General features: G+C 31.7%; 1 protein-coding gene across 1 annotated transcript in view; it reads right to left on the bottom strand.

The window, feature by feature from the left end:
* The window catches only part of LOC108766985 (uncharacterized), a 27,664-nt gene that overhangs the window by 12,521 nt on the left and 5,410 nt on the right, over positions 1-9,733 (bottom strand). The gene's annotated exons all lie outside the window — the stretch shown is intronic.

A 9,733-nucleotide genomic window follows, 5' to 3' on the forward strand; every position in this document is an offset into this window, starting at 1 on the left:
ACCCTATCACATCCGTCTTTATATAATTTTAAGGTCTTTAATAATTTTATTGAGATGAATAAGGAGAGTTTGAAACATTCATTAGACAAGATTGAATTATCAAGGAAAATGGTATTGTTAATTGAATTATTAATTTATTGAATTATTGAACATGATATTGTTAATTGAATTATCTAGGAAAATTAATTAACCATTGAGCAACAAGAAGAATTGGACATGGTGTTGTTCGGAGGTCCATCGCCTTATTCATTATTCCGAAGAATAATTGGATTCTTTGAGAATCAATCATGTACCGCAAAATATAAATTCAAATTCATGAGAGGCATAATTAAAAATGAAATTGATGATTCCGTTACGCACATCCTTAAATGTGTAGAAATAGATAACGGGACAAACGCTGCTACAACGAAAGCATGTAAAAAAACAGATATAAAGACTGTTAAATGTGAATGGATCAAGGAGTGTTTCCGAAATAACCGAATATGTAATATTACAGATTACCTAATTCATGATTATTAAAAATGTATTAGTAAAATGTATTAAAATGTATTAAAAATGTATTAAAAATTTTTAAATTATATTATACTAGCTTGTACATTAACAGTTAATTTAAGAACATTTCTAACAGTGCAATATATAGGGAAGAGTGGTCTAAATCGGACCTATTTGCAGTTTTTGCTCTCTATAAGGCATAAATAAAGTCCGATCGTAAAATCGAAGTGCTGTTGGAAAGATCATTTAATTCTCTTCATTTTTGCTTCAGATTATTTTGACGTATCTCTCACTTGTGTTAAACTATAATGGAAAATGTAAAAACGCTTTTTCCGGTCCGATTTAGAACTATTGGTTCCAAATCGGACCATCCCCTGGTTCAAATCGAAAACTCCTATTTTTATGGATTTTTAGATAGAATTTTAAAATATTTTAATGTATTTTTCTTAGTATTGAGTAAAAACGAGCAATTTGATAGTCAAAGATAAACATTTTTTTCGGAAAAAGAAAAGACTGACTGTTTATATTATTAGAATTAAAATCAATAAAACTCAACTAATCTGAGTCTGATGACTCATGATATTTTACTAATTTAATTGCTTGGACCAGATCTAGTCAGCCGATCACCAGTACTACAACCAGACCTAATAAGTTATTCACTGTACTGTCCGATTTGGACACGGGTTCTTTCGAACTTTGGAACAAATTTTACAATAAACCGCAAAAGTAATCACGGAATGCTTGATATTTTTTAATTCTACACTTTTTAATTATCTTAAATCAATTACTTTTCAAATTTTTAACACCTTTTAAATAATGATTTACAAGGATTTTCTTTTTTAAAAAAATTTAAAAAAGCGACAGTACTGGTTAAGTACTGTCGCTTCACATATTCCTTTTGCAAATTTCAATACGGACATGGTACCGATAATCCGCTGGCAATGTACCGTTTCGATACTGACACCCGATGCATTATTGTTGACAATGTCAGTATAAAGGTGGTACTGAATATCTACCGGCACAGTACTGGTTAAGTACTGTCGCTTCACATATTCCTTTTGCAAATTTCAATACGGACATGGTACCGATAATCCGCTGGCGATGTACCGTTTCGATACTGACACCCGATGCATTATTGTTGACAATGTCAGTATAAAGGTGGTACTGAATATCTACCGGCACAGTACTGGTTAAGTACTGTCGCTTCACATATTCCTTTTGCAAATTTCAATACGGACATGGTACCGATAATCCGCTGGTGATGTACCGTTTCGATACTGACACCCGATGCATTATTGTTGACAATGTCAGTATAAAGATGGTACTGAATATTTACCGGCACAGTACTGGTTAAGTACTGTCGCTTCACATATTCCTTTTGCAAATTTCAATACGGACATGGTACCGATAATCCGTTGGCGATGTACCGTTTTAATATTAATTCCCGACATACTACTTTTGGCAATTTCGGTATAGACGCGACATCGAAAATTTACTAGCAATGTACTGTTTCAGTACATTCGCTTGATATATTCCTTCTGCCAATTTTAGTATGGAAATGATATCGGTGATATATCGGCAGTGTATCGTTTCGATACGGACACCCGAAGACATTTCTTTAGCCAATTTCTATACGGATACAGTATTTAAAACCTACTGACAATGTATCAGCCCATGTTTAGTTTCAGTATTACTATTCAGTATCAATTCGCATACTGGAAGAGTACCATAACATTGTTTTTTAAATGTTGACCCAATACAGAACCAGTACTGAAGTATGAAATCCATTTTTCAGTACAAGATCGGTACTTTGCCAATATCCAGTACTGTCCTACGATATGAAATTTTCACTTGGGTATCTTTACAATTTTATCATATGCATATGTTACGTTTCTTTGAAGTTTATTCGCAATCCAATTTTCGGCTCTTATGCAAATCCCTTGTAATCTACGATAAAAAATTATATAGCAAGCCACAAAGGATTGTCGACCAGTGTACCAATCTAACAATTGATAACAATCTGCCGAGATCTGAGAATTCTAATCGTAATTGTCACAGCGCTATATATCGCGTGTCCACTTGTTCCGCCAGTCAATAGCATGCTTCGGTTTACTACGGTGTACACAATACAAATCCTTATTAGAGTGGCACTCGGCTAATTGTACGCTCAGTCTACTATGCAGGAAGATCTGTGGTGTGAATCAGACACAGAAAATGGTATTGAGGTTTCGTTACGAGGCAATGAATGGTCTCGAGATCTCAGTTTATATCCACAATGAGAATTAATTGCAATAAGATTACGTATATAATCTCGTTTCGTTCATCCTTTTTTCGCCAAAATATTATGCATCACTTGAATTTCTAGTCTACGCTAACAATTTTGCCCGCGTCTATATACTTTTTATTTAATTCTGACATTTAAATTCTCGATGTAGGGGAGCTCACCATGATAGGATAATTTTTACTTTATATATGTTAATGTGTGATTGCTCTGAGGAAGGCTCAAAAATAAGTCGAAACATGTAAGCGCATTTAGTGAATAAAGAAGTTTCATTCTTTATAAGTGTATTATTTGCGCGACGTCTTCTGCGCCCGACTCCTGGTGCCCTTGCTCTTTCCAGTTCTTAAATAATTTAATATAATTATATTTTCTTTATAATTTAATATAATTATATTTTCTTAATTTTTATTTTTCACAATGATATATTTTCTTATCGTTTTTAATTATTACATGTATCGATTTCTCGTTTCTGCGAAAAAATTAGAATAGTTGAATCATCGATTCAGTGTAATATCAAAATTATTTTAAACATTTATAATAACGTAAATTTCTAATTTTTAATTTTCGTACATTATATTTACAGAGCGGAAGATCAAGCTGATTATATCGAAAACGTATAAAGGGGTTGGATATGAACGATTTTATCACCGTCATATTAAATATGATTTGCGGCCAGAAGGTACAGCTTTCCGACCTGTTCTGTAATAAGCGACAGGATGAAAGTATGAGGACAATTTTCCTCCAGAGATATATACGCGACCTGGCATTAAACTATTTCTTCTCGCCTTATTGCATGTCGCGAACCGTACGAACCGCACGGGAAGATACAGCAGATTAAATAGACGTGTCGAATACCATAATACGTTAGGAAAACTTTAAAGTGAAAAAATACGAAGAGACACGGAGCAGCATGAGTGATAACGTAGAGCTTTGCACAATTAAACACGCGATGCGCTGTAAAGTTTATACTATTACTAATACTATTAAAGTAAAGAGTCTAATGCAAGAACCTTGTAGGCCAAAATTTTAGTTGACAAACTTCAATAAATCTGGAAAGATGAAATCTGAGATCCTTTTAAACCTAACACAGATGAAAGTCAAGATTCGGAGCTTGTAATTTTATAACTTATACGTGGAAAGAATGATTTTGCTGTAGAATTAAAAAATTTAGTTAGATACAGATTTAAATGTTGTTGAACCATAAAAATAATTACACGATGAGCTGCAAAAAGTTTTAATATTTTATAATAGCAACCAGTTTGAGCAACGCACATAATTGTAGTAAATTTTAGTTGACTAACTTGAATAAATCTGAGGTTATGAAACACAAAACTCTCTTAAACCTTCATGCAGATTAACATTAGAATTTGGAGCTTATACCGAGAGAAAAATTCATAGTTATGACAACTATAAAGGTGACAACTATACAAGTTTTGCACGTAGTACTATAATAATATATATAGCTGAGAGTTAACTATGTATAGTTAATCCAAAAATAATTCTATAGTTGATTCAACTAACGATAATAATTTATTATTTTTTAAGTTACTGCTACTACAGTTGAATGGTTACAACGACTAATAGGTAAAGGTTGCACAAACTTCGTGCGAAGAATAACATTAACTATAGCGTTTTAGCTTTTTAAGGTTGCTGCTACTACAGTACAATGGTTACCACAACTAATAAATAAAGGTTGAACAAGCTTCGCGCGAAGAATAACATTAACTATAGCGTTTTAGCTTTTTAAGATTGCTGCTACTATAGTACAATGGTTACAACGACTAATAGGTAAAGGTTGCACAAACTTCGTGGGAAGAATAACATTAACTATAGCGTTTCAACTTTACAAAGTTACTGCTACTACAGTTGAATGGTTACCACAACTAATAAGTAAAGGTTGAACAAGCTTCGTGCGAAGAATAAAATTAACTATAACGTTTTAGCTTTTTAAGGTTGCTGCTACTAAAGTTGTATGGTTACTACAACAAATAGGTAAAAGTTACACAAGCTTCGTGCGAAGAGTAAGATTAACTATAGCATTTTAGCTTTTTAAAGTTAGTACTACTAAAGTTGAACAGTTACGAGAACTAATGGGTAATGATTAAATAAGCTTCATGCATAGTATAACACTAAAGGGTTTGACACATGAAAAGTATAACAGAGTATATGCATAACATAAGGCCGCTAAACCAATGAGCATCTTGTGTAAATCAATATGGCGACATTATGCTAAATGTTCATTGATCCAGCAGTCTTATGTTATGCTTATGCTCTGTTATGCATTTCATGTGTGAAACCCTTAAAGCGGGAAGCATAGACTCTTGCATAACGCATAAAATATGAAGCATAGAAAATCAACCAATCAGTGTACTTTATTTAATAAAGGAAGGAAATAAAGGACTTTGATTGGTTCATTTTCTTATACCTTATATGTTATGCATTATGCAAGAGTCTGTGCTCCCTGCTTAAAGCTGATTGTACATGAAATGCATAACAGGGCATAAGCATAACATAAGACAGTTGAGCAAAAGGATCATGTGTAAATCAATAATACGACGACCTTAAGCTTTGGATGCCTATTGGTTTAGCGATTTTCTGTTATGCTTATACTTTGATGTGCATTTCATTGATGATAAGTTTTAGTGTTATTTTTCACATGAAGCTTGTACAATCTTTAGCTATTAGTTGTCATAACCATTCAACTTTTGTAGCAATAACTTTAGAAATGCGAAATTCTATATTGAATATTATTCTTCCCATGGAGTTTGTATAACCCTTACCTATTAGTTGTTGCAACCATTCAATTGTAGTTCCAACTCAGTCGTTGCAACCTTTCAACTGTAGTAGCAGTAACCATAGTTAATGTTATAATAACATTAACTATAGTATTTTAGCTTTTTAAAGTTAGTACTACTCAAGTTGAAGGGTTACGACAATTAATAGGTAAATGTTGTACAAGCATCATGGGAAGAATAATAGTTGAATCTGTCTCACGTCAAATGCATAACAGAGTATAAGCATAACATACAATCGCTGAACAATAAGCATCTCATGTAAATGAATATGGCAACTTAATACTGGATGCTTGTTTTGGCGGTTTTATGTTATGCGCTTATATGTCCTGTTATGTATTTCACGTGCGATTTAGGATATATCCACACAAACTTGCACAGCCGCATAAACGTTTGCATGAAGAAAATTACTCAATTGCGTTTCTCTTATAAAGACGCATCATTTTAGATTGCCAACTATATACATTTATTGCTAGAACTATACACATAATTACTATTATTACTATTATATCTGTAATAATCGTAATTATGATAATATATAATTATAGTTACAAATGTCAAACATTTTCCTCTTAGTGGAGAAAGAAATAAAATATTACCAAAGCACACTGAGAGAAAATTTCATAGTCGTACACCAACTATAAATTTGATAATGATCCAAGTTTTGTATGTAGAACTAATATACTTGACTGAATAGACTATATTATGCTTAATTCAATAATAATTTTATAATTGTTTTAAATGAAGGTACAATTTTCGATTTTAAAAGTTACCGATACTAAAGTTGAATGATTACGACAAGTAATAGGTAAAAGTTGGATTTTTATGGGAAGAATAACTATAGCATTTTACTACTTTAAAGTTGTTTCAACTAAAGTTGAATGGTTGCCACAACTATTATTAATTACATACAATTTATTCTTATGTTACATAAGATATAAATAATTTGTAAAATTATTCAGAGAAACAGATTTTGATGCACTCTTGCGAGAAATCTTGTTTGATTCGCGCGAGACATGATCGGGAGTAGTAACAATCGAATACATCAAGCATCCAAGCATGCGATTAGCTCAGAGTTAGCGTAGGTAGGTTACTAACCTAGAGGTCTTAAGTTCAAATTCCGTCAATATCCCATGCGTTTTTTCAAATATCCAATGCGTAATTGTAATTAAATAAATTGTATGCGTAACAAATATATAAATAAATTGTACATATTGATATAATAATTAAGAAATAAAAATTGTATCTTCAAAAAAAAATTATTGTAATAATAACTAAATATAGTTGTGACAACAATATTATTGACAATAATCACAGAACTTTACAAATATTAATTATATTATTTAGTTATATTTTGCCCCAATATCTGCATTTCAATTAACTATAATATTTTTGTTCCCATAACTAATTATGAATAATTGAGGTGTTATTTCACCATACTTTTGTAGTTGCGGCAATGATTCTCAGTGTAGTACCAATAACTATATTATTTGGTTGTATTTACCAATATTTGTGCATTTCCATTAACTATGGCAATTTTCTTCCCACAACTAATTCTGAAAAACTGAGGTATTCTTTCACCATACTTTTGTAGTTGCGGCAACGATTCTCAGTGTAGTACTAATGACGATAAAAATATAGTTTGCCACTTAACTATTCGCCCATAGTCGTGTCAAATATATTGTCCACTTATTCCAACTATATTTCTGTATTAACTATGAGACTTTTTTCCGACTATTTTTTATTCTTGAGGTACTATTTCACTATACTTTTATAGTTACTGGTATTATTTTTTTCTCTCAGTGTATATACTTAATTATTTTGATGATCCAACAACATTATTTGTAAATTCTAACTAAATTTATAGTTTGAATCTAAAAATGTCTGAAAGTATATAACTAAATTTTTATTTCAGCAAAATCGTTTTTTCCGTGTACGCTTCGGCAAAAGAGTGTTCATTGAATAATGAGTTGAAAGATCAACTGCGTTTAATCTAATAATGATGAAAAAGTCCAATTTCTCGTCCCATGTAAAAAAAAAATAGGTACATGATGTTCATAATAAGCGGGACCAAGGGTAAGTATGGCGACAATCTTCCCTTTCTATGTGGTTTCATGTACGCCAATATCATACAGGGAATATTGGATTAAAAGCTTCATATATTGAAAATCCTACCGCGTGACACGAAATGTCAGGAGTATTCATAAGTTCCGGAATAAGAGAAGCACCTTATATATCAGCAGTGCGCGTTTGGAGATCGAAATTCGCGATATTAGATGTTAGCATATGAAAGATAACAGCGTATGAAAGTCTGACATCGCGATTCATGCGTCTACCGTGTATGCAATCGCAAGTGGATCGAAGATGCATATGGAAATGCGAAACGATTGCACAGCCGCGAATCCAAAATAACAGCGCACGGAAATTTCTTATAAATTCACATTCAAAACTTTCTGCTCGTGGCTAGTCCTTTCTATCATCGTTATCACGACTGTTATTATCCTAGCAAGCTATAGAAAACTTTATAACATTATTTATTCATTTAAGAAGTTAATCGGAAATATTATATTACATGAAAATCGTTTATGAAAAATTAAAACTTCTTAAATTCAAAATATTCATTCTAGGTACAAATTAAATACAGTACTTTTCCAAGCTAGTTTAATCAGATACGCGAAATTATTTCACAGTTGAATATCTTTACGTCTCAACTCTGTACATTTTCAGGAAATATGAATATACATTCATATAAAATTACGTGTTGAAGTTATATCTCTTGGGATGAAGAACTTCGACTAAGCTACACAGAATGTTAAACGTTAAAATCTGCTATGCAAACTTTTTAAAAGCCACTAAACGAGAAGTTCAATGCGCTACTGTACTTTGTCGAATACAGCCTGCATGTCGGGAGAGTTAATATATATTCACTTTAAAAATATACATTCTCTTGAAATCCGGAAAAAAAACGTAATTGTAGGCTATACAAATCGCATATAATACTTTAATAATATGGTCTGAAAATTGATTAGAATCAAAAACCTTAATTTAAAAAAGATTAGTGAATTTCACTTCACTTTATTTCAATCCATTCTATAATACGATAAGATATGAATGGATAAGCTATAACAGATTTGGATAAAACCGATATAAAAAAAATACTGTTATTAATCATCAGTGTGTTTTTTTTACATACGTTTGTAAAAGAATTTTTTTACATAGAAATTTTTGATATTTAAAAAATATATAAAAACCAAACGTACGCAGAATTATTTGTAAAGAGAAAAATAAAGTAACACATTTAAACAGTAGCTATGTTTCTTATTATTTTTCTTAGAGTGAGTGGAGCAGGACAAGTAATTCGAACGTGTTTAATACGAGATACAAATTTATTTGACAGCACATAACACGTGAAATATGTAATAGTATTGCAAGGTGCGTACTGTGACTCTAATGAACAGATATAAAAAGAAAAACGTAGCAATGCTTGATAGCTACGTATTACCGAGAGTAGAGTCGAGCAACCGATAAAAAACGCGGTAAAAGAAATGTAAGGTAAGGTTACGAGTGCCACACGGCGGAAGTGATAATCTAAAGACTATCGATAAGTAGCTGGCTATCGACGATCAATCGATAAATTATGAAGAGCAAGAGAAATTGAATCCCCAACAATTTTCTATAAATAACAATTTATTTTATTATACAATAGATAACTATTTTCTGATCTTCATCATTAATGAAATACTCGTATTAATATCATAAAGAAAATTATATTAAATTTAAAAAATATGGTACGAATTTAGACCGTTAAGAATAAATCTAATTAAATAAGAGAAAAATCCTACGCTAAATAAAAAAAATTTATATTCTAAAAATTTCAATATACTCTCAATTTTATATAATTTCTTTTTTTTCCATGTATTTCTGACTATTCCAAAGAATTAAATAAAAAATATAATTATTTGTGCTCCATAATTGCACGAATAACATTATACCTCGTGAGGCTTTCACAGGTGTTTCCTATATGACAATCTTGCGTTTCGCGGGTTTTCTCCGTGTTTGAATCCATTCTTGGAATGCCAACGTTTCGTGAACCTTGCAGTCCACTTCATCAGGGCGAGGAGCAGCCTGATACTAAGCTGTTCTCCTGGGTCGTTCCCTTTATATTACG

Source organism: Trachymyrmex cornetzi, unplaced genomic scaffold (assembly GCF_001594075.2).
Source record: "Trachymyrmex cornetzi isolate Tcor2-1 unplaced genomic scaffold, Tcor1.1 scaffold642, whole genome shotgun sequence".
NCBI lineage: Eukaryota > Metazoa > Arthropoda > Insecta > Hymenoptera > Formicidae > Trachymyrmex > Trachymyrmex cornetzi.